The following is a 25,360-nucleotide window of genomic DNA, read 5'->3' as shown; positions in this document are numbered from 1 at the left end:
CATTTAAATTTAAAATAGCTTGTCAAAGATCATTCATAACCTTCTCAATCAAACCTTCTGTAATACTGGGAAAAAGTCTTTTTTCTGAAATACTTTATTTATGTTATACTAGTTGAGCGGATCACTAATTCAAACTGGTCTAAAGCAACATTTCATCATTTAGTCTTTGCTTTAAAAAAATGGCACAGCCCAACTTTACAATAACACACAGTGTGACGTCGCCTCTTCTCCTTCTGCTGAATAACTGCTCACAGCAGATTGATACTATTACTGCCAATCAGAAGAAACATGTAAAACGTAAATAAACCTAATAAATCTACCAGAGAAATGGATAAATTTAGTCTCAACCAACCCAAGTAAGGATGTAACTTATTGTTACATTATTACTTCCCTCTACCATATGCACTTCATTCTTCAACCCCGATTCCTTCATCACTCATCCTCTTCATCGATCTCATCCATTTGAATCATTAGTTTTTCTTTGAGGGTTTCCTCATCTTTCAGCCGGTCTACCTCGATGTTCCAGTCAAAGTTTCCGGATCCTCTTCTCCTAAAACATCTCTATTAGTCCTCATTAAGACTGGCATAGTTGTTGAATAAGGAGGCACATCCAGATAGTGCGATATCACTATCACGTTGTCTGACGGGTTAACTAACCCAACTTCCTGTCTGGAGGCTGACCGACTTGCAGACCCACTGCTCTTCCCCAGTGGCCACAAAGGAAGGGAGATGGGTGAGCCTGATCAACCCCAGCTCTGTCAACCCAATTACTCATTCTCTTAAAGGGCTATTAAAACATAATTGCCCGGCGATTTACATCCAAGTTAACGTGGCCCCGAGATAATTTATTATTTTCCATAAGCCCTTTCTTTTGTGTGCAGACTGAAAGAGTGTGTGGGGGAGAAAGGAGAGGGAGACTGTAATTTCCTGAGTCATGAAGAAAAGCATGTTGGCAGCCCAGTGTAATTGTTTAAACCCCACTCTCAGACACCTTCCAGTAACCCCCTTTTAATCCTCGTTATCGCTCTCATTAGCCCGGGGTCAAGGGTCAGTCGGCTCCCTCTAGAAAGACAAACACAGAGCTGGGGAGAGGAGGGCACGGATGGTGGGCTTGATGAGAGGCTGGAGCGATGGGGTTGTGATGGAGATTTTCATTTCAGCTCTGGGAATCATTTAGCTGCTGCACATTTTATTATTGCAAACTATGTGGGGGTTTACTGTAGGGGGCGGTATTATGTAAAATTGACTTTTCTTCAGCTTTTACATCCTGTCATAATGTTATTCACTCATCACAAACATACCAGGAGTGTTGCCTCGATTCTTTCATGCGTGTTTGAGAAATCCTTTGATCTCCCATGGCAACCATTCAGCTGTGCAAGACGCCTGGGTAGAAGCGAGTCACAAAGCGCCCTTCCACCGGCAAAATCCCCCACTCAGCTCCTTCAGACTAACCAGCAGCAATTAGCAAACACCTGGTGGAACTTCATTTCTGCTGAGATCATGATGTGAGCTATGTCTCAGTGCAAAGCTGGTAAAAAAACATTGTTAAAGGATAAATAGAGGAGCCATGTTGTGATGACTTCCTGAAGGTGGAGTTTCAGAAAGACCAGGAGATTTTAAAGAGACAGAGACCCAATTTCAAGACGTTAAATTATGAAGTCAAATTTCTTTTAAGTTATGTTTGATGTATATGTGAATAAAGCACAGTTAAGTAACTATGTTACCTTCAGTTGTTATAAAAATGCTAAAGTTGCACTAGGTGCCTGGAAAATCCATAACACTGACCTTTAAAAACAAATATTTTCAAGACTGTAAAAGATTCTAAATGTCAAGAAAGAAAGCTGAGCGTTTCACTGGAAATTCAACACACTGGTACACGTAAGAGTTGCATATTTTATTAATTTTAAGATATTTTATTAATATTAAGATGTTTGAACTAGAAACTGGACCGAAAGATGCTTGGTAAGGTTTTGTGTTTTTACAGTGCCGATTTAATGTTACATGCAGTTTGTTCAAACATCGTACATATCTGACTGGTTGATTTTTTAAAAATAATAACCGGTTGAGTTTGTCAGCAAGAAGCACTTCAGATGCATTCGGGAAACGACTTTGATCAAATGAATGTGTGAATAACACCTCATGTCCACTGTTGGGGAAGATGCAATGATGAAGACGTGCTTCACTTCATAAGGTGCTGGTCCAGAACTTCATGAAATCTCTGAAGTACTTGAAAATTTCACCTAAAACCTGATGGAATAGGATTTCAACAAATAGCATGATCAACACAGAAATGACTCACCTGACAGAATCCGCCTTATTCTGTGGTCATCTTTACTCTCAAGATCTAACTACTTCAGAACACATGAGGTGACCTGAAGAGAGGACCCAGTACTCTGGATGATTGAGAAGGGCTTTGTGCCATGTGTGCTCAATAATTCCTCTCTCTTTATAGGCAGTGATGGCATAGTTACTTTGAAAAAGTAACTTTAATCGGATTACTGATTACTCCTTGAAAAAGTAACTCAGTTAGATTACTGACTACTTGATTTGGAAAGTAACTACGTTACATTAAAAGTCACTTTTTTTAGTTACTTTCAGCAGCTGCTAACAACAACGCTGTGAAAATTACATTGATCTTTGCCAATACTTAATTGCAAGTTATTTTTTAAAGGTAACATCAACAATGTGTCTCCACTTATAAGATTGAACTGAAGGGGAGATTTTTTAATGGTTACAGTACAAAAAAACCCGTTAGTAATTTGTGCATATTTTTTGTGTGGTCCACTATTGTCTGGAAAACTCTAAGAAGGATTTTAACCCACCCCACCCCCACCCCCACCCCAGCCTCCAGGTTGTGCGTTACGGCCCTGCGTTTGTTGTCAGAGCGCAGCGCTCCTCCTGCGGCTCCACAATTCAGATGGCTGCTGCACAGATTTGTGACACTTATTTTAATATCAATAATTATAATGGCGTTTAGTTGCACAACTTTACGGACTCGTTCATTCGTGGCTGTTTTCACGTTTATTACTCTGTTCATATTAGCCTCGATGTTTCCAATGTTCCGGATAGCTCGATGTAATTGACAGGTAATATATTAACTTGACATTAACAAAAGGAATGTTTTGTAAATGTTTGGGACGGATCATCCGGGAAATGATGGACAGGGAGAGCCTGACTAAAACTAATTGGAGGTCAGACACATTCTGGGGTTTCTGTCTGCTTATTTCCAAGCCCAAATGAGCAACTTCACGTTCAAAAACGAGCCCAAAAGGCGCAACACGCGACTCATTACGTTTGCTAGCGACTTTAAAAAAAAAAAAAAAAAAGCCCACAGCCGCTTATAATAATCGGACTTGGCGACAGAAACTCAAAGTAGTTCCTGTTTTTCTACCAACAAAATGCGCATCTCCCTCTTCCCTCCATTGTTTACGTTTCTGTCGCTGCTGATACTGTCGCATAAAAACGGCGATCACTCGACAAGACGCGTAGAGGAAATAAAATTAAATTCCAAAAGAAAATAGTAACGCAAAATGATTTTGATAAGTAACTGTAGTCTGACTACTGGATATGAAATAGCAACGCGTTAGATTACTCGTTACTGAAAAAAATGGTTCGAAGTCAGTAAAGCGTCACTGACATCACTGTTCATAGGTCACATAAAAGTAGATGCCCAACACTGTGCAGCTTCAAATGTTTGGGTGTCTGAAGTCAACAGGAACTTGCATACTAAATCTGACCAGTTTGTTGTGTGCACCTTGGTTGGAAATCATCTCATTTAGTGAGAACTACAGACTCATGGTACAAGACAACTACTGAACCCAATAATTATTGGAATTCAATAAAATTCCCCAGAGAGGAGAATAAAATCATGTCTTTCCCATTAAATGCACCATTATAGATGCATTCAGCCATAATGAAAATTAACACTAAGTTTTACTGAAGCAAGTGCATAGAAGCCACTATTCTAAAAGCCTTGCAGCCACGCAACCCTGTTTCTGAAATCAAAAGGATTCCTTTAAAAATATGCTACAATAACAGAGCTTTAAGATTGGGTTATAATGATTTTTTTTTTTTTTTTGCAAATAATTTCACAGACCCTGTTTAAGACATTGGGAATTGCTATCATTACAGAGAAATGGAGCTGGCTTCATTGAGAGCACGTTTCTATTTACTTAGCAACAGTGGCCTCTGTGGTCGTGAGTGGTAATTACAGGATTCCTTTGTGATTGTGAGCAGTTTATCAATCAGTCTGGGAGCTGCCAACGCAACGCATAATTTCCTCACAGATATCGGACATTTTTGTCACCAAGGCAACAGGCAATTAAATATCTGTGTGTTCATCTGCATGACAACTTGCTTTAGTTTGCAAGATTTTCATTACATTTCTGTATTATTGGAGTGGCTCAGCTAAAATGAATGCAAAGTATATTACAGGATGAATTATTTCCAGCTCATCTTTTCTTGATCACATGATCTCCAATTGAAGGCACTTCTTATACATTCTGATGAAGGAAGTTTTGTTTCCGCGTTAACATTTTCAAAGATATATTTATGGATCAAACCAACACCGGTTTATTTCCTGTTAATAAGTAAGCTAAACAGCCAATTTTCTTACAAAAATTAGGGGCTATTGAACTTTTTAAACAACCAGATTCGCCATTCTGTAAACACCACAAAATAAGAGTCACAGTGAAATTATTTTAGCCTTTTCTTCTTTGCAGAATAGTTTTTAACTCAGACATATTGGAGGACTTTTCAGAACATGAAGCCCAGACCATCACACCACCACCACCACATTTGACTGCCACCATGATGCTTTTTTTTTTTTCTTTAATGCTGTTAGTTTTGCATCAGATGTAGCAGGATACACACCTTGCACCTGCCTACACTTTTTGTTTTTAACACTGACCTTAACTGAGGCAAGTGCGACCTGCAGTGCGTCGGTTGTTGTTGAGCCTTCCTGGATGATTCATCAGTGTGCTCTTGGAATAATTTTAAATGGGCCGTCACTTCCTTGAAAGGTTCATATTTTCTCTGCTGTGGTTCCTTGGAGTCCTGAAGCCTTAATAATGGCTTTGCTTTTTTCAGACTGATAGATATCAGTGAATTTTATGTAGTAAATAAAATAAAGCCTTTTATATTTACGCATTGAGCTTGTGATTAATGTCAGGTATGTCGACTGAGTTTGAAATAATCAAATATACAGATGATTTAAAGGGGAATTTATTAAAGCCTATGAACTTGGGACTTTAGACCATATAAAATCTGTAAAATAATACATGCAGGGAGTTAATAAAACTGATGCAGACTCAGAGTTTTGTCTAAAAATGTCCATAAACATTTATTTGAAGAAAGATGCCGCAAACAGAAAACATGCTTCAAATCCAGTTTAATTCAGTTCAAAAACTCTTCACAATACATACATTAGAGGTAAATGAAATGTTATCGTGACGCATATCAAAGAGTCATTGTGGACGGTGATGCTGTGGGCAGGAAGGATCTAAGCCAGCAGTCAGTGTTGCAGCAAATCTGCTCGCAGTTTTAAATGTCAAAACAAAACAAAAACTTTTTATCATTTTTGCCATGGTTACATATCATAGCAAAAATCCAAAATCCAGCATCCAAGACCAGAGTGAATAATTTTCCAAACAATGCCACAGAACAAATTAGAGCTAGCATAACAGAGCTGCTCCAACATGTTGCTACCACGAGTTACACAATTCTACAGTGACTTCATAGAACATTTAGCAGCTTTAAAATAACTTTTTTAAGTTTAGTAGGTTTATGAGTAGCTCCGACTGGTCAAAGGATCCAAGCTCCATTTGTTACCACTTCACTTGATACTTTAATCTATTTGACTTTCAAGAACTTTTAGAACCTAACTAATTATATTACTGAAGTGGATACTTCATCCACCAATAATATTCAACAGCTTGGTTGAAGCTGGAGCTGAACTCCACCGAGGCATACAGAACACAGAGGTTTTCCTCACGCCCAGCTGTGTGTGTGTGTGTGTGTGAGGAAAACAAATATGATTTCTGTTTAAAACTTGACGATAAAGTTCAATGTCGACTGATTATTATAGTTTCTGTGACTGAATCTGAGGAAAAGTCCCATCACCTCTAGCTAATGTACGAGGACATGTTCAACGCTGATGCATCACATCTGCACAAAATTCCAGCTTAATCTTAAATTCCTTTAATTTGGCTAAAGATTTGTGTTTGCCTGCTTCAACTTTTCTCCTCTGTTCAATAAAACGGTCTCCGTCTTTTCGGCGGTCTTTCTCACTTCCTCTGAACTTTCTGCCAGAATTAGAACCTTGTTTCCTCCCCCGTGTCCGTCTCTAACCGGAGCTAATAAGAATCAATCAAAGCCATTACAAACCCTGCTCACTAAATGCATTACCAGGCTCTCTGTCTTTCTCAGTTTATACCACACGTCTCTCTCCTGCCTTACTGTGCATGCACAGCAGGGGGTGGGGAGCCTGTTGGGTGTAGGGGCCCAGGCATTTCCAGGGTCACATCAATGAACTGTTCCTCTGGCTGACATTTAATCACATGGTCTGAGGCCAGTACTGATTCATTTGCATATATTTTCCCTTGTAAGATACACTCAGACTGATATTCCTAATGATTCAAATCCTCGTCAGAGATAGAGAGGATTCTGGTTTTCTTTTCTTTTATTAAATATTCTTCCCAGCCTCCAGAAGGTGAGGATTTTTTCCATGTGCTTCTGACTTTTGGCTAAATTAGTTCCACAAAAAATGACCTTAACAACAGTGTCAACTTCAGTCCTTGCCTAAAGGAAGGAAGTTGTGTGGTTTTCAATTTCTTTTCACAAATAAATTCTGTAAAGTGGTACAAGCATTTGTATGTTGCCACCTTTCTCTAATGCCATCCATCAATCCATTCATTGTCTTATGCATATGTAGACTTCCCTCCCCCCAGTCACTTGGGCTCCTCCGGGGGAATCCCAAGGTGTTCCCAGATCAGCTGAGATATACAGTATCTCCATCGTTTCCTGGATTTTCCTCTGGGTCTCCTTCCAGTGGGACATGCCCAGAATACCTCGCCACAGTCCGCATCAATGAGGCATTCTAACCAGACTGAGCCACTTGAACACGGAGAAGCAGCGGCTCTACTCTGAGTCCTTCCTGGATGACCTTTTCTCTAAAGGCTGAGCTCAGACAACCTGCAGAGGAAACTCATTTCGACCGCTTGTATCCACAATCTTGTTCTTTCAGTCACTGCCCAGAGCTCGAGACCAATGTTGACCGACTGATAAAGCAAGAGCTTCACCTTTTGACTCAACTCTTTCTTCATCGCAACAGACCAATACGGTGCTTCCATCACTGCAGCAGCAGCACCAATCCGCCTGCCGATCTCCCTCTCCATTTTTTACTTCTTTATAAACAAGACTCCAGGATTTCTAAACTCCTCCACTTGGGGCAAGAACTCTTCCCTGACCCAGAGAAGGCACACTACCCTTTTCCTGGCTCAAGACCTTGGTCTTGGACTTGGAGGTGCTGATCCTCACATTTGGCGGAGAACTGCTCCAGTGAAACTGTACATTACGACCAGATGAAGCCAACAGGATAACATCATCTGAAAAAATCTGAGACGCAAGCCTAGGGCTACCAAAATGGATCCCCTCAAAATCTTGACTGCATCGAGAAATTCTGGCCATAAAAGTTGGGAACAGAATGTTTTTGTACGATTCGCTCTGCCCTTTAACCCTCCCGCAGTTTTAAGAAACGGGATCAGCCAGACTCCACAAGGTTTTTGCTCTGTGCGTTGTCCAGCAGGGTTGCATTGACCCCGCGTGCGCTTTTATAAGGTGTTTTGTGTGTGGTGTCAGGAACTGAAGGTCTGACGAGACAACCCCCACTGCCTCCCCACTGTCCAGCCGTGACATCCAAACCCTTGAGCTAAACTCAAAATCCATATCAACCAATTGCTTTTAGAACAGTGTTTAATTGTATGCAGTACTTTGTGATGGTTTATGTAAAACACAGATGAAATACATTTATGGGTTTAACATGACAAAATGTGAATCCTTCGATGGTATCCAACTGACTTGACAACATTTTATACATATATAAATATCTGTAGAGTAGGTTTGATTGTGCGATCCTTATCCACTACCTTCAGACTTCTTGTATCACCACAGCTGAGTCTGGAGTGTTACTGCACTATCAAACGAATGTAACACCATTCCTGGTTCAAACTCAACAGAAAGTGATATGACAACATGATAAGAGAGATGAAGAAGGAGAATTGACCCATTCACAAGACAGCAGGGAGCCTGATGGTGCTACCGTGAGCTGATAGGAAGGTCGGCACACTTCTTTCAGATGACAGTGTGTGTGTGTACTTGTCTGACTATCTTATATAGGGCCATTTCTTGGCATATTCACCAACCTTCTGAAGACTGATGGGTCTTATGAAGACCAAAGCCTGGCCCCAATGCAGAGGACCCCCTTGTTCAGGGTTAAGGGTTAGGTTTAGATGTATGATGTAAATTAGGATTTGGTTAGGGTTAGGAATAGACTTGTATGAGATAGGGTTAGGGAAAATATTTGGGTTACACTGAAATACAGCAACTAAAATGAATGAAGGCCAATACAAAGTCCTAATATGGGTAGAAATATAAACTTGTGAGGATGAAGAAACACAATCGATGTTTTACATTTTGATTACAGTTTATTAGAATGTAAAAAAATACCCATTAAGTGTGGAGTTTGTTAAAGATTGCTGATGAAACTGGCGGTGGTGTCTGGTTTCAGGTGTGTGTGTGATGGTGTGTATGAAATAGGTTTTCATTAGTGAATGAGACTCCAGTGTAGCAGGCAGGAAGTTGCTGATCACTGAGGCTCAGCTCTGCCTCCCTCTCCATATGGTCACAGAAAACTCTGTCTGCCTCTTCAGGTCTCTGCCGGTGTGAAACCCAGTTGTGTGGAATGGATGGGAATTAGACATCACTCAGAGCAGACCTGCAGCTTTTACAAGCACTGCACACCGCGTGAATTCTAGAACCATAACTCCAAAAGTAGTAGTAATTTTGATTTTTTGGGGGGTTTTTTGTCTGTCATTTTTAGAGGAACTTATTCAAATAATAATTCTGGAAAGCCCAAACAGTAACTTGTATCGTGCTATGAAAAGTTCACAATTATGTTTGTGCTTACAGGGTTAGGGGGAAGTGTAAAGAGCCTAGATAAAATAGAAAGTATTGAAAATGAACCAGTTCTGGCAACCATTTCACTTCTTGTGTCCATAATATCGTCCCGATTTCACCTTCAAATAAACAATGTCACTGTGTCGTTGTCATTTAACGATTCACAAATGGGGGTGGCCAATTCATAAGCATAAGCATTTCTAATCGATCTGTCTTTTCATCTCATAAACTTCCTTCCTACTTCATAATAAAATAAAGTCTTCAACATTAATCTATCTTGTGAAGCTTGAATTTTATACCTATCTTGGTTCATTATGATCGATTACACTTATCAACAGTTTTAGAAGAACACTTTAAAATTTCTACGCACAAAAATTTGCATTCGTACAAAAATGTTATGAAATGTGGGATCTGAGAAATGAGTTGCAAAGGCGACGGCAATGACAGTCCTGTTTAGTCTGATTTAACCAAAACTTTAATTTGTTTGCTTATAAAGTCTTGTTCATTTAACAAGGTTTCAATTCGTGATTGAAGTTTTTTTTTCATTTCCTACAGTAGTTCTTGGTGTAGCGCCACCAGAGGCAAGCAGGTGAACAGGTTTTTCCAAAAGGTTTAACTCAGTGTGAAAGAGAACCACAGCAACTGGAAATGGAACAACAAGTCTACCGGACTATCGGATGTGAAAACACCTTAAGAAAGACTTGGCTTGGACTCTTTTAAGTCACTTTCTAATTCCTAAACTCTGTCGCTTAACTTAGTGGTGCATCTGTTTCAGTCCAGAAATGCCTAAGTTAAAAAGAAAACCCTCTTTTATTAAAATAGTGCTGCTCAACTCTGCTGCATTTTCTCCTGTTTGCTTCATGTCCTTCATGATGCTTGAGTGGGCTGCAGAGTAAATATCTCAGACTCATTATTACTAGCCCTATCCCCAAAAAGATGTTTTCATCCCAGAAAAAAAAATCTTCCTCGCCACTGTCAAGCCACTAAGTACAAAACGGTGAATTGCAGACACGGAGAGAGATAATTGCCACTCACGCTGGAAATTTGGCAAGCGCCTTCCCCACGAGACCCGGATGAAATGGTGCTTCAACCCCCGAAACTGTCATTCTTAATGAAATGGTAATTACAAACCCAGCGGAACAGCTGAGGGGCCTGCCGAGGCCCACGGAGCCCGACTACAAGAATAAACCTGCTTCAACAACCTGCCGAGAAGAGAGAGAGAGAGAGAGGAACGGAGACGGGAGGGGAGAAAGAGAGGCGCTACTACAAGGAATCTGCGATTTATTTCAATCGCAAAACGCAGCACACTATCTGGACTGGAGTATGCAATACATCGGGAGCCCTCATCAATAACACCGGCTGTGTGGAAGGCGGGAGTGGAGGTTGCTTAAAAGCGCCCACACAGCCTGAGTAATTGATTGCTTTGTAAGCGAACGTGTCTTTAACCTTTGGGAGGTCAGGCCCAGTCGGACACCATCAGTCCTGCCCGGGGTTGAACCGCTTCCAGCCGTTTGTCTTCCGCCGCTCCCTCATCTCGGGAGCCGATTTGTCAAGCATGAGATGTTTTGGGTGTTTAGATTACAGGCGAGTTTGGAAAACAAAAGGCAAAATGCCACCCCAAACAAAAGGCCCGAGCCTGGATCTCCCACTGATCTGCGAGCCGGGCAGGAGGCCAGCTACCTGGGGTGCTGAAACAGAAAAGGAGGGACGGTGGAGGAGAGGGGGGTACAGGCGGGATCTGCTAAAACAGAGCCACAATGAAGCCCCCATCCTGTAAAGCCCCCCTCTTCCCCCCCAAAAAAACCCACCAACAACAAAAAAAACCCCAAAAAAAACAGTCAAAGCAGAGCTTGAAGCGGAGCCAGAATGGAGACTGAACAGGAGCCAACGCAAGAGCTGAACGGCAGCCAGGACGGTGACATGAGATAGAGCCGGAATAGCACCTTGAGACGGAGCCAAAATGGCAGCCAGAAACTCGGGCTGATATGGGAGGGAGCCGGCGGGTGGTGGGTGGCGGCGGGGGGCGGCGGCTAACTGTTCTCTTAATGGCAATGCTTCTCATCACTGGAGATTTTAAAGTGTCCCTTTGCAACCCTCCCAGGTACTTAGGCCTGTCTGTCTGTCAGGCTGTTAGAGAGCAGCTAAAGATGATTTATCTGGGAGATTACGGAGGCCAGCGTGTCATCGCTCATGTGATGCCTTGGAGGGACAGGTCAGACACAGGTGCCACTTTTCGGGACCAGCGTTCAAACGCCTTCTTGTTGTTAGAGGGCTTGGAGTCATCTGTAGTCACCTCGGTTTGATGCAGCGACTAGCAACAGGAGTCCTTCACACTTTCTTTGCATTTCGTTAAGTTACATCTGAAAACTATAATGTGTTTTCAATTATGACCTGTTGCTCTAGAACCACATGTGGCTCTTTATCAGTGGCGGCTTTTGATAAAATAGATAAACAGTTAATGATGCCAGTGTAGAAGGCTAGTTTTAGCTCTTCTTCTCTGTGAAGATCAGGTTAGAAATGTCACAGGATTTTGTTTTAGAATCCTAATATTTCACTAAGCTGCTAAGTATTTGCTCTTAAAAAAGACAAAACATGCTGAAAGACAGACATGTTGGTGGTAGTGGGATGTTCTGGGCCAGCTTTACTGTTTCAGGAGGTGGATGATGGAACCGTGAACTTTGTACTCTATTATATAGTCCTGAAGTGGAATGTCTGCTCATTAGGCCAAAGTGTGCTCTGGTTTTTCAACATGACAGTGATCCAAGTTCAGGATTTGGAGAGGATTACTCAGAGCTTGTCTTTAAATAAGTTGTTGTGGAATGACCTTAAACAGTTGGGTGGCTTCTTTCTACAGCCAGGTCTTTTGGGAGTACATTTTGATTAATTCTTTATTTAGATTTTAACGCGTTACAAATAAAAGTCCTGAGCTGGAACGTTTCTGTTCTGTTCCTGGTTCACCCTAAAATCTGACGCACAAGCGACATCCAAACACAACCAGGGACGACTTCTCTTGACCCACTGGGGGAACATTTTTGCTTAAAAAAAAAAAAGAACTGGTAGGGCCCTGGAAAAGACTATTGTTATGTTCAAGTTGTGCCAAATAGAGTAGGCCTACCGCTAAAGCTTTTCAGGCCTAAAATACAATCTCATTGCAAAAAAGGAAGAAAAAAAAGTGGTTTTGTATTGAAAAGGTTGCTTACTTTGCAGAAATATGTTTTTCGAATACAACATGATTAACTGCTGCTTTATTTATTTACAGACCCTGCAATTAACTCGGTCAAAAATCTGACTCCCACCATTACTTTTTCATACCCCATAGCTGAAATCTTAATTTAAAAACCATTTTTAATGCTTACATCGGTTGCTGTCTGTGTCCAATTCTAAAAAAGGTGGGATTCACATGCAGAGCGACGAATCTGTTGGGGGAAAATCCATCTCTACATAACTCCAGGTATTTGTCATCAACCCAACATTTGTGCACTAAAAAATGACATAAAATTCTATTAACATACATAAGCACTGTTGCATGCAACTTGACAAAATGGGGAAAAGTTCAGTAGGAATGAGCAAAGCTCTCCAAAATTGCTGAAATTTTGTGAGACACTTGTGGATTAAGTCCTATTTACAGATGTGAGATTTTATCACCATAAGCTAAAAGCAGCTTGTTTTTAGCATGTCTGTGTCAGTGTGTTTTTACAACATATGAGCTACTATGTGCACTTGACAGAAGAGAGAGTGTGTGCCTGCCAGGAGCATCTGTTGCTCTGTTACCATAGATGTGATGTACCTGCCGCTTTGCTGCTTCGCTGAGGAATGTGTGTGTGTGTGTGTGTGTATCCTCCCATTCTGTTGTTGGATCTGACAACAACTAACACAAGATTATGTTGCTGTGGAAGGGGTGTGTGTTGGGGTGAAGGGGTGGGTGCAGCCTCTGGAGTTCCAAATCCCACCCTGAACCTGACAGAGAACCTGTCGAAGGCTGCGGAAACGCCGCTCTCTCCTCTTCGCTTACACTCCTCACCTCAGTCCTCTGCCGAGATTTAAGCAACCCCCCCCCCCAAATTCTATTTTGACACCGTTCCCTGAAGTGCAGTATATGCTCAGCGTGACACCATGTTCTGCTGCTTCTAGTCGAGGCCTTTATAGTGAGACTCGCTTGTTTCAGCTTTTGGTTTCACAGTAAACTTGTCCTTCACACTATTACAGCTGCTATTTCTGGATTTTTTTTTTTTTTTTTGACATCCTAAGGATTTGTTTTCCCTTTCTCACTTCTCTGTACCCTGTAGGAAAGAAACAGAACTTGACTCTTAAATCCATTTTCTGTCTCTTTATTTTTTGCTGAAGGTTTGGAGCTTGTTTTGTGTAGGTTGATTTTTGTATTTGCACGCCACATTAGACCTTTAGGTGATTGTTTAATCTCTCACTGGCAGACTTAAAGTGCTTGAAAATAGTTCAGTTTGTTAGCTAAATTGAGGATTGTGTATCTTATTTTTATCTTATAAATGAGTCATCTTTTTTGTACTTGTTTAAATAAGGCTCAGAGGATATATGAATATTAGTTTTCATTACATCATTTCTACAAAAAGCTCTGCAAGAGACATTTCATATTTTCCTACCTTATAAACAGAAGCGTATTATTTCTAACATCTGATGAGTGAATAACAAAGACATACATTCTAGATTTATTTTTCTTTTTTGGTCTCTACATCTTTGTTACAATTTCAAGATGAGTCATTTCACAACCATTTCCACTTTTACACTGTAATCTGTACAACTGAATCGGAAAACACATATGTTTGATAAAAAATAATAAAAGCCATAATATAAACGTGAGAAATGCAAGTCAAATATAACTTGTATGTTTATTTCTTGTTGTTTTGGGTGATCAGTCAAGCAAAATGGCGAATTTACACAGCCTCCCTCCCATCATTCCCACAAAACTTCAATCTGGGATTAACATTAATAAACTTAAATCTTCTTCTGGAGAAGCCAATGTTTTCTAGATTATGATGTATGCTTTGGATTGTTGTTTGACAGAATGAAATGGTATCTGGAACAGTTTATTATTCCTTAAACTTTGACTAAGGCACCAGTTTAAGCGGAAGAAAATCACCCCCAAAACATAATGGTGCCACTGCTGTGCTTCCCTGTGACTAGGCTCTGCTTTTGGGCGATCTGTGGTCAAAAATCAACATATTTTCCCACAAAGTTTTGAGAATTTTTTTTTTTTTAAAAGACAGACCTTGATTTCTTCTTCATAAGAAAAATCTTCTGCTAGGGAAAATTCACCTGAGACCTCAGACATATGAATATTATGACGTCTACAACACAGCGATTATTTGCCAGTAATTTCTGCATTTTACATTAGCATTAGCTTTAGCCTCTGTTTAGCCGTCCTGATCAGTTTCTTTCTTGACATTTCCTCAGTCTTGGATGGAGGTCCAGGATTCTGTTCATTGTTGAACCATATTTCCTCCCTTTGATGATGTCCGTTTAATGCCTTGGAAATCTTTCTGCGCTCTTCTTCATAGCATTAAGAATGGTAATGTAACAGTTATGGGCTAGGCAGCTAACTGCGGCTACATAAGCAGCATCGGAAGAGTGGCCTTTTAAGGAGCCTGAGGTGTGAAATAACACAGGAGGCAGTGCTTTTAGTTTTGGTGAATATATATATTAAGTGATTTGAATAAAAAAAACATACAATTACAATAACACAATGAGACACATGAGAATTGACTCAGAATAAATTGATTTCCAAATCATAAAGTCCATAGTCCATTTCTAGCTCGCCATCTTTCGATCCAGATGAGGATCTAATCCGACAGGTGGAAAAAAAAAACCCGACCTTTTTGAAGAGAGTGGGGCGTACTTAGCCACAATCAGCACTAACAGAATCCTGGTGATGGTCCAGGTAAGCAATGCCAGTGATTCCAGCAATCAAATCAATAGGTTCAAAGATTGTTTGAGGAATTCCTGAGGAAGACGCCAACAGCAAGCCACAATCACAGTGGAACAGGTGAGGATCTTTTTTTGCGCACTGGAGGCGTGGCTTTAAATAAGTTAGCAGCGTTCGGGCAAAACAGGAAGTGGGCCCGCAAAAATAAAAGTCCTTTACTAATTGTGGGTTACAGGTTCCCCCCCTAAACTCATGTACGGCCTCGTACATGTAACCGGCTGGTGACACACCACACTGTCACATGATGTAGAGGTCACAGAGGTCTCATCCAGTTCCAGAGCAGATGTAAAGATTGTACTGAGTCCTTGAAACAGGGTCTGGATGCTCTGCAGAAGTGGATGACCAAGTGTTGAATACTGCAGACGAGTTGGTGGCTGACGTGTTCGGGTAGAGCGTCTGACAGGTGGTTCAGGATCTGGGCTGGAGAGTTTTGCAGAAGAAGAATCACTTAACATGCTAGATTGTCCTGGAGAGGATGCAGATTCTGGGTGAGGAGAGACGGGTCCTGATTGAGAGGAGGAATTTTCCACAAGAGGCTCTGAGTCATCAGAATCTGTTCCATCTTCAGCCGTTTGTTCCATGTCCAGTTCAGCAATAGGTTCAGGTCCAGACTCCACTTCCTTTTCCTCACCAACCTCGTCTTCCAAAGAGCTCTGGGGATGCTGGCCAGGCGGATCCACAGGCATAGGAGCGACAGTAGATGTAGGAGCAGGTAAGTCAACCTCAGTTGTAACTCTGGTGACATAGGAGCTGGAGAAATCAGGTAAGTCAAATAAAAACAGTTCTTCATTTTCAGGGTCTAAAAGATCTACATTTTCTGAAGTCTCAGGTACAATTGCTGTTGTTGGCTTTATCTGTTCTGGTTTAGAGGCTGGGGACAGGTAGCCACAAGGCAACAGCAGGTCACGGTGGAGGGTCCTGATGGGACGATCTTTGCCTTCTGGTTTGACTGTGTATACTGGAAGAGTGCCGGCTTTCTTCTGAATAATATACACGTCTGATTCCCACCGGTCTGCAAGCTTGTGCTTGCCTCGTAGTTTGACGTTTCTAACCAGAACTCTATCTCCAACTGAGAGTTCTGCAGCTGTGACTTGCTTGTCAAATCTGAGTTTGTTCTTCCACATGACTTTCTCAGCGTTTTCAGTTGCAATCTTATAACTTTCTTTGAGATGTGACTTGAGCTTTTCAACATACTGTGAATGAGATGTAGATGGTTTTTCAGACACAGGCAGTCCAAAAGCTAAGTCAACAGGAAGGCGGGGTTGCCGACCAAACATCAATTCATATGGGGAGTATCCAGTGACATCATTTCGGGTACAGTTGTAAGCGTGTACCAATGGCTTCACAAAATCTTTCCAGTGAGTTTTATCTTCTTTTTGCAGCGTACCCAACATGTTTAAGAGTGTTCGGTTGAATCGCTCCACAGGATTGCCACGGGGATGGTAAGGTGTGGTCCTAATCTTTTGGATTCCTGTGATCTGACAGAGCTCTTTGATAGTATGAGATTCAAAATCAGTCCCTTGGTCGCTATGGAGACGCTCTGGCATTCCATAATGGACAAGGTAATTCTCCCATAGCGCTTTTGCTACGGTTTTGGCTCTTTGGTTTGGGGTTGGCACGGCAACAGCATATTTTGTGAAATGATCAGTTATCACTAGAACATTTTTGGTGTTGCTTCGGTCTGGTTCTATGGAGAGAAAGTCCATGCAGACAAGTTCGAGTGGTCTTGAGGTTTTAATGTTAACAAGTGGTGCAGCTTTCTCAGGTTGTGCTTTTCTTCGGATGCATCTCTCACAGTTCTTGAGTTTGTTACAGACATCAACTGCCATTCGTGGCCAGAAGAACCGTGATCTGACGAGGTCCAGAGTCCTTTCTGTACCCAAATGGCCCATCTGGTCATGAAGCTGGTTGAGGACCTCAGGCCGCCATTCCTCTGGAAGTACAAGTTGGTAAGTAAGCTCACCTCCAATATTCCTCCTCCTGACAAGAACATTATTATGGAGCTCCAAGCGTGTAAGCTCTCGCAGGAGTAATGGCAGATCGGGGAGCTGTTCCCTCAGAAATGGCGGTGGGTTTTCCCCTCGTTCCAACTGAGCGATGATGTGCTGAATGACTGGATCGGCTCTCTGTTTGTCAGCAATTTCACCTTCAGAGAAAGATGGCACAACAGGTGAAGAGAACTGTAGATCATTAACAAAACTGTCTGGTAAACTGTCAGTGTTAATGGAGAGGGTTTGCACAAGAGCAACAACCTGGTCCAGGTTGGGTGAGCTGTACACCAGTTGCCTGTCACATATTGCTTGGACTGAGTGCTGGTCAATGGAAATACAGGATGGATGTTCCAGATGTTGTTCAGTGAACTTCAATATTCTCTCTTTCTCCTTAAGAGACAAAGGATCAGCCACCTCTTCAGCATGAGGTCGCCGAGAGAGACCATCAGCATCCACATTTAACCTGCCAGCCCGATAAATGATCTTAAAAGTAAAAGTTGAAAGAGCAGAAAGCCATCTATAGCTTGTAGCATCCAATTTAGCAGAAGTTAGCAGATATGTCAATGGGTTGCTATCTGTAACCACAGTGAAATCGGATCCATACAGGTAGTCATAAAATTTTTCTGTAACTGCCCATTTGAGGGCCAAAAACTCAAGTTTATGGGCAGGATATCGACTTTCACTGCGGGACAGACCTCTGCTGGCATATGCAATCACCCTGTTCTGCCCATCCTGTTCTTGGTACAAAACTGCACCAAGGCCAGTAGAGCTAGCATCTGTGTGTAATATGTAGGGTTTACCTGGGTCTGCAAATGCAAGAACTGGTGCTGTACTGAGCTTCCGGATTACCTCTTCAAAGGCCTGCTGGCAAGCAGTTGTCCAGCGAGAAGCAAAGGGTTCTTTGGGGTCAAGGTAATGTTGCAACTTCATCTGTTTTGATTTTTTCTGACAGGGTGGATATCCAGCTGTTAACTCATTGAGAGGTTTGACCACTGATGAGAACCCTTCCACAAACCGGCGATAATACCCTGCAAAACCAAGGAATGATCTGAGCTCTTTTAAATTCTGAGGAACCGGCCAAGATGTTAAGGTGGAAATCTTGTCTGGATCTGTCTCCACTCCATCCCTTGAAACTACATGTCCAAGGTAGCGAACAGATGTCTGAAAGAAAACACACTTTTCAACTGACAGCTTCAATCCAAATTCTTTCAGGCGTTGAAGAACTTTCTTCAACCGAAGTTCATGCTCTTCTAGAGTTGGTGCAAACACTATTAAATCGTCAATGAAAACAAGCACTTCTTTTAAATTCATGTCTCCCATGCACCGCTCCATGAGGCGTTGAAAGGTGCTAGGAGCATTAGTTACACCTTGAGGCATACGATTAAATTCGTAAAATCCAAGCGGACAGACAAATGCAGTTTTATTTTTGTCTGATTCATTCATCTCAATCTGGTAGTAACCAGATTTTAAATCCAGTGTGGAGAACCACGTCGAGCCAGACAGTGCTGAAAATGTGTCCTCCAGCTTTGGCAAAGCATATGCATCCCTGATGGTCTGTGCATTCAACTTCCTGTAATCAATACAGAGCCGTACTGCACCATTTTTCTTCCGCACTACAACTATGGGGGAAGCAAAGGGTGAGTTGGATTCACGTATAACACCAGACTGCAGCAGTTCTTGAATATGTTTACGTACCGCATCCACATCTAGGGGGTGGATGGGTCTTGGTCGCTGTTTAAAAGCAGTGGGATCTGATAGCTTGATCTCATGCTTGACCTTATCTGTACGACCAAAATCAAGATCATGCTTTGAAAAAACATCTGACATACTGTCGAGCATGGTTGTTATACGTTGCTTCCATTCAGTTGAGAGCGGCGAATCTCCAAAGTTGTAGTTCAATTTGGTTGGATTTGGCTCGGAACTATGGGAAGGTTGATGCACACTCTGCTCTTTGTAAAGAATGGTTTGGATGGTACTGACTTCAGCGATGGCTGCTCTGGCTGGAATCACAATGTCATGGTTAGATTCATTAGTGATCACCACTGGCAGAGAAGCAGGCTGTACAGGAGGTAAATCAAAAAGACTAGATTTTACTATCAAACCACCAGGTAGAGAGAAAGAGGTTGGATGCTGAATAACTACTTCTTTTTCACCTTGCAGTAATGGGCAAATAAGAAGAGCATCCAGCACAACAGTCTTCTGTGCAGGAACAACCTGTGGGATGGATGACTGCATTTTTAGAATGCCATGATAGTCATCAGTTGTTAGTTTATGCCTTATCTCCAAAGTTTTGTGCACTGCTCTATATCCAAAAGGCACAGGATGGAACTCAGACTGTGACTGACAGCACTGGTTATACACAACATCCAAAGTGTTGGTGCCAATCAGAACAGGAGGTTGTGATGATCGCAGGTCTGGAACAACCAAGGCCAAGGTATTTATGTCCATCTCTTCTCCTGTGAACTCAGGGGGAAATGTCAAACAGAGTTCCACATATCCGATATAAGGCACCCTCTGACCATTTGCACCTTCTATCTCCAAAAGATCATTTATTGGGTTTATTTTGTGATCTGATAGATGGGTGTTATAGAAGGAATGTGAAATTGTGGTGACTTGGGAACCTGTGTCCAAGAGGCAATGAAAATTGATCCCTTTAATCTTCACCTCACCAGTACTCCTTGTGCCCACTAATCCTTTAGGTAATGAAAAATATGAAAATGAGTCTTTAGTGTGGGGACATTCACTGGTTGCAGCTCCCACTTGTCCCTCAGTAAGAACTGCTTCTAGTTTAATGGCTTACTTTTGTCCCAGGACTGCTGTTTGTGTTTGAGCTGGCGGCGTTTTTCTTCAACTAAGCTGGAATTTGGCTGACTGGAACAGTTGGGAGCAATGTGACCATCCTGTCCACACTTGAAACAGAACCAGGGCTTTGGCCTATTACTGGTCTGGCCAGATTTTGGTTTCTGTTTTTTCATCTGATTTTCTGGTTTAGCAGAATTAGAGTCCTTAGACAGCAGGGCTGACATTTGACTCTGCAGCTTTAACATTTGCTTCCTTAGGTCTTCGATAGCACCTGAGTCTGATAGATGGCTACATGAACATGAACTGGTAGTGTGAGCTTGTGCACTGACACGATGCTTGACTGATGGAATATGTTTTTTCATTAACATCTCTTTTGCCAACTGTCTGTCTTCTTCTGTTCTGAGTGTTAATAAAAGCTCTGAGAAAGGAGGTGGTTGGTCTTTTTTCTTTTCTAGTTGAAGTTTGTTAATCATGCTGTTATCCCAGCAACCTCTACAAAATTGTTTTAACAAATATTTGTCAATTTCAGTGGCTGGAATCCCACCACGCTTCACCACTGTGCTGAGAGCCAACTGGAGTCTCTGCAGATAAGAAGATGGTCGTTCCCCATGGTCCTGAAGCGTGTTTAAAAATTTTGCAAACAATTCTTCTCCATCCTCAACAGTGGCATATGCAGAATCAAGTACCTGCAAAAATGTTGCAGGCAGGGCACCAGGCCCCAAACCCTTCACTAGGTCAGCAGCTGGAGGGAGTAAACCTTCCAAAATGCGCCTTGTAACATGTAAAGGTGCAAGACTTGGATCTGCATTTAAGAGTTCTATTTGAGACCTCCAGGATTCATAATCTGCCTCATGCTGAGGTTTTGGAAGTCTTCCTGAAAAGGTGCGTAGTCTAAATGAAGACAGAGGTTGAAGATTTACATCATCTCTGCGCACAATGTGTTCGACAACAACCCTTTGAACCCCAGAAGGATTCAGATCATTCCCCGAGAGGAAAATTCTCGGCCCCACATTTGTAGTTGGATTAGGCTGAGTTTGTGGTCCCTGCTGGTAGGTGGTGGACTGATCTGATTGGTTTGCGGGAAGAGTAGATGGCTGAGTCTGACTGGACTCTCTTTCAATGGTAAGTATTTCAACAATATCCTCCTCATCACCATCCCCTTCATCATCCCCATCAGGCTCCCCTCCGGTAGCCGCTATTCCTAAATGAGCACTTATTTGTTCAAAAACTCCTCTTAAAACGTCATCAAATGATTGTCCACTCTGCTGGGAAATACGTTTCAGTTCATGGAGATAATCGGGAGGTAAGGTCGTGTCCACTGTGACTGTGGCAGGGCACTCTCTTGAAAGCAATTTAACAACAAATATAACATCTTCTACAACCTGAGATGGATAAACATATGGTAAAAGCGATTTTAGCTTTTCCAAATCTGCAGAATTAATGAATTCAACGGCCAGGTTTTTATAAAATGGACTCTCACATGCAGTAACAGAAAAAACCTTAATTCCACCATAACTACGTAAAAGATTGACAATCTCATCATCTGCTTGAGTGTTCGTTACACCACTAATGATGACAGAATTAGCAACATTGATACCAACTTGATCAAAGAAATCCATATTTCAATACCAAACCACAAAACACATTCACCAAAACATTCACAGTATCAGGCTCCTGGCTAGCTCGCCAAAGTAATGTAACAGTTATGGGCTAGGCAGCTAACTGCGGCTACATAAGCAGCATCGGAAGAGTGGCCTTTTAAGGAGCCTGAGGTGTGAAATAACACAGGAGGCAGTGCTTTTAGTTTTGGTGAATATATTTATTAAGTGATTTGAATAAAAAAAACATACAATTACAATAACACAATGAGACACATGAGAATTGACTCAGAATAAATTGATTTCCAAATCATAAAGTCCATAGTCCATTTCTAGCTCGCCATCTTTCGATCCAGATGAGGATCTAATCCGACAGGTGGAAAAAAAAAACCCGACCTTTTTGAAGAGAGTGGGGCGTACTTAGCCACAATCAGCACTAACAGAATCCTGGTGATGGTCCAGGTAAGCAATGCCAGTGATTCCAGCAATCAAATCAATAGGTTCAAAGATTGTTTGAGGAATTCCTGAGGAAGACGCCAACAGCAAGCCACAATCACAGTGGAACAGGTGAGGATCTTTTTTTGCGCACTGGAGGCGTGGCTTTAAATAAGTTAGCAGCGTTCGGGCAAAACAGGAAGTGGGCCCGCAAAAATAAAAGTCCTTTACTAATTGTGGGTTACAGTAAGTAAATGTGTAGGTTAAAGGTCAAATTGAAGATGTAAGAGGTTTTGAGATGATTTATCTTGGTCACTTTTTTATGTCATAAAAACCTGGCATTTTGATAGGAATGTGAGCCTTTTCACATCAACATTATGAACAATAAATAAAACACATAAGTGACAAAATGCTCCAATATTTGCGTAAGTGTCTTCTGAGCATTAAAAATGCAACACGCTTTAGTGAAGGAGAGGAACTGAGCTCAGGAAAAGTTATTTACCTGTGTATTATTTATACTTCTCTGAACTATATCAAAAAAAAGAAAAGAGCAATTGTGTTTAAGAAAGAAGAAAAAAGTGGAAATATGAAAAATTGATTTCATTGTGAAGATTTTCCACATTTGTCACAGCATATTAAAGCGGTGTATGAGCAGTCTGCTTTGGAAACAAAACATGTTTTTGCTTTTTTCCGCTCTTTGGTTCACCGACTGAAGATCAAACACAAAACCTTGCAAAAGTTTTTTTTACTCCCCCGACTTTTATTTATTTATTTACTTTATTTTTTTTTTTTACAATTTGTGACATAACAGCTGCAGCTTTGAAGTATTTCTTTGGAACTTTATGCGCTAAACTAACACATTATTGCAAAGTGGTGAGAAGAAAAAAAATCAATACATCCTTATGCCCTGAAAGAAAATCCTTTATGACTAATTGGACTCAGAAGTGGACTAAAAAAAATGTAGAGTAATATAATCTCAGGATCTACATCACTGATCTTTGTATTCATATATTTGATCATCTTTCTTTCATTTGAATCAATGTGCAACATTTTGGAAAACTGAGATTCATCATCACTTCATTGAGCTGAGGGAGAGAATCTCATTTTAAATTTCACTTGAGCTCAATTCATAGCATTTTATATTTTATTTTTTATTTTTTATTTTATCTGCAACTACTACTCAGTGGTAGTTGTTATTGTGTCTTGTCTCTATGCTGTAACTGCGAAGTAATTTCCCTGCTGGGATGAATAAAGTACTTCTATTCTATTCTATTAATTTGACATTTACTCTTGATTATAGCAACACAATTTGGGACACTTGCTTTCAAAATGCTCGCTATACGTAGCCAAATTTCATAATTTAGATTCCTTGTTGATTTAATCTAAAATAAACTGTACAAGAATGTGGACCCCTTGTCTGGAACTAGCTTTTTTTGCCTTATCTCTCATAGCACATTAATAAGTAGACCTACTCAAGAATTAATGCATTGTAGGGTTGACGTGTCCACCGAGCAGGAGTTCAAAGTTGCTCTCAAAAAGATTTTCCACTTAATTTTCAAATACATGTTTGTAATCATAAAAATTTCAAACATATTAAAGGTACAGTATTATGTAAAATTGACTTTTTTGAGCTTTACATCAGTGATATAATGTCATTCCCTCATCAAAAACAAACCTGGAGCGTTGCCTTGATTCTTTCATGCATGTTTGAGAAATCCTTTAATCTCCCGTGGCAACGGTTCAGCAGCGCAAAAAACCTGAGTGGACCTAGCCCCGCCTTCGAGAGGCCCAATTTCAAGGAGTCAAATTACAAAGGCATATTTCTTTCAAGTCATATTTCATATATACATCATGTATTTATAACAACTGAAGGTAACATAAAGTAGTTACTTGATTGTGCTATGAATTGGCACCATGTGGCTGGAAAACGCATAACACCGCCCTTTTTAATACGATTCATCTGATATGGGCCTACGAGTTTTCCATGAAATACAAAGCAAAACACGCGTTGATTTAAAAGAAAAAAATCTTTCCTGTAAAATTCTCTGGATAGACCGTGTCCTACGTATTATAAAAGCTTGGATATAAAATGATGAATACTTGTACTTTTTCATTGTGAGAAAAATGATGTTGGTGATCACTTTACCCTGGTCACAAATAAAAAGTCTGCAACAACCAGCTGTGCTGGAGCGGCCAATCACGTCTGCATCATGCCAGTTATTGCAAAGCATGTTTGTTTGCATCTTCCTGAGAACGGTCTTCAAGCCACAAGTGTGTGTATGTGTGTGAAATAAGGATAAGTGCATACACACCTACTGCATTTCAGCAAGCCATTTCCAATTGGAACAAGACCATAGATCGTCGGAGGGCAGCAGGTCTCTTGGTCCGACTCGCAGCCTCCCTGGTGGGGTTGTAAAACCGGCCTTGCGTCTCTCGCCCCAGCCACATAGATTAATGAATTATCCAGATTGCCTCTTTTTTCATGGCTGATCCAATTACTCTGTGACTGAGCATGTGGTCTATATATACTACTAGTTAGAGGAGAGAAAGGGATGGGACGCGTGCTTGCGGAGGGTAATTAAAGAAATGGCCCGGCCACAGACCAACAATACCACAATTACTTAATACTGAAGTAGCTGAGCAGAGATATTGTTTCCTTTAGACTGAGTGTGTGTGTGCAGTCGGGCGTGGGCGTGTGTGTGTGTGGAGGGCGTCTGTGTGTAGGTAATTGTTGGTTCATTGAGAGAAAGTGCAGCCTGGCGATGTGAGTGGGTGTGTGCATTAGCTGGAAGAAAGAAAGAAAAAAAAACTGAAGTCGTCTTGTTGATGACGATAACCCCAGTGAGGAGGACGAGTGTTGGCTTCATGAGACCACAGACTTTTTTTTTTCTTTTTCTTCTGCAACTGTGCATCAGATAAAACAAACGAATCCCTTTTTTTCCCTATAGTTTTCAACTTGGCTGACATAAAAGTGCAGAAATCTTCCAGCGTCCCTTTAATACGAAGCCCCTCCGGAGAAACGTAATAACTCAGCTTTGTCAGAAATGCAACGTGTTTATGGTAATTGTGTGTTTGCGCCGGCGTGTTTTGATTGATGGGTCAGCAGATGAAGCGGGCTCAACGCAAGGAACCGGGGGAGTCCAGGGGGGGTGTTGTGCCCTGAGGAACGGTGGGAGAAGCGGAGCGCTGCGCCTCCTGCAGGGGGTGCCGTGTCTCACAGCAGAGGGATGCAGCAGTCAAACAGAGGGGTGCCTGTGTGCCCCCTCCCCACCCCCCACCCTTGCATACAGACACACTCATCACCCCCAGTGCACCCTACTGAGCTACGAGGAGAGTGGATGTGGGGGTGGGGGGATCCTGCTCTCTTCTAAACCTCTGCTGATGCATAATTCATGTGTAAGTAG

General features: G+C 41.5%; 1 protein-coding gene and 1 long non-coding RNA gene across 5 annotated transcripts in view; one reads left to right on the top strand and one right to left on the bottom strand.

Moving 5' to 3' along the window:
• LOC116716835 (furin-like protease kpc-1) overlaps window positions 1-25,360 on the top strand; it is a 228,998-nt gene that overhangs the window by 152,286 nt on the left and 51,352 nt on the right. The window lies entirely within an intron of this gene.
• Window positions 1,256-23,744, bottom strand: LOC116716838 (uncharacterized). Its single transcript, XR_004338638.1, has 2 exons — window positions 23,714-23,744; window positions 1,256-1,383 (listed from the first exon to the last, which is right to left on the bottom strand). It is a non-coding gene; the product is annotated as an uncharacterized LOC116716838 (long non-coding RNA).

The sequence above is a fragment of the Xiphophorus hellerii genome, chromosome 3, assembly GCF_003331165.1.
Source record: "Xiphophorus hellerii strain 12219 chromosome 3, Xiphophorus_hellerii-4.1, whole genome shotgun sequence".
Lineage (NCBI taxonomy): Eukaryota > Metazoa > Chordata > Actinopteri > Cyprinodontiformes > Poeciliidae > Xiphophorus > Xiphophorus hellerii.
This window is presented reverse-complemented; position numbering and strand designations above follow the sequence as displayed.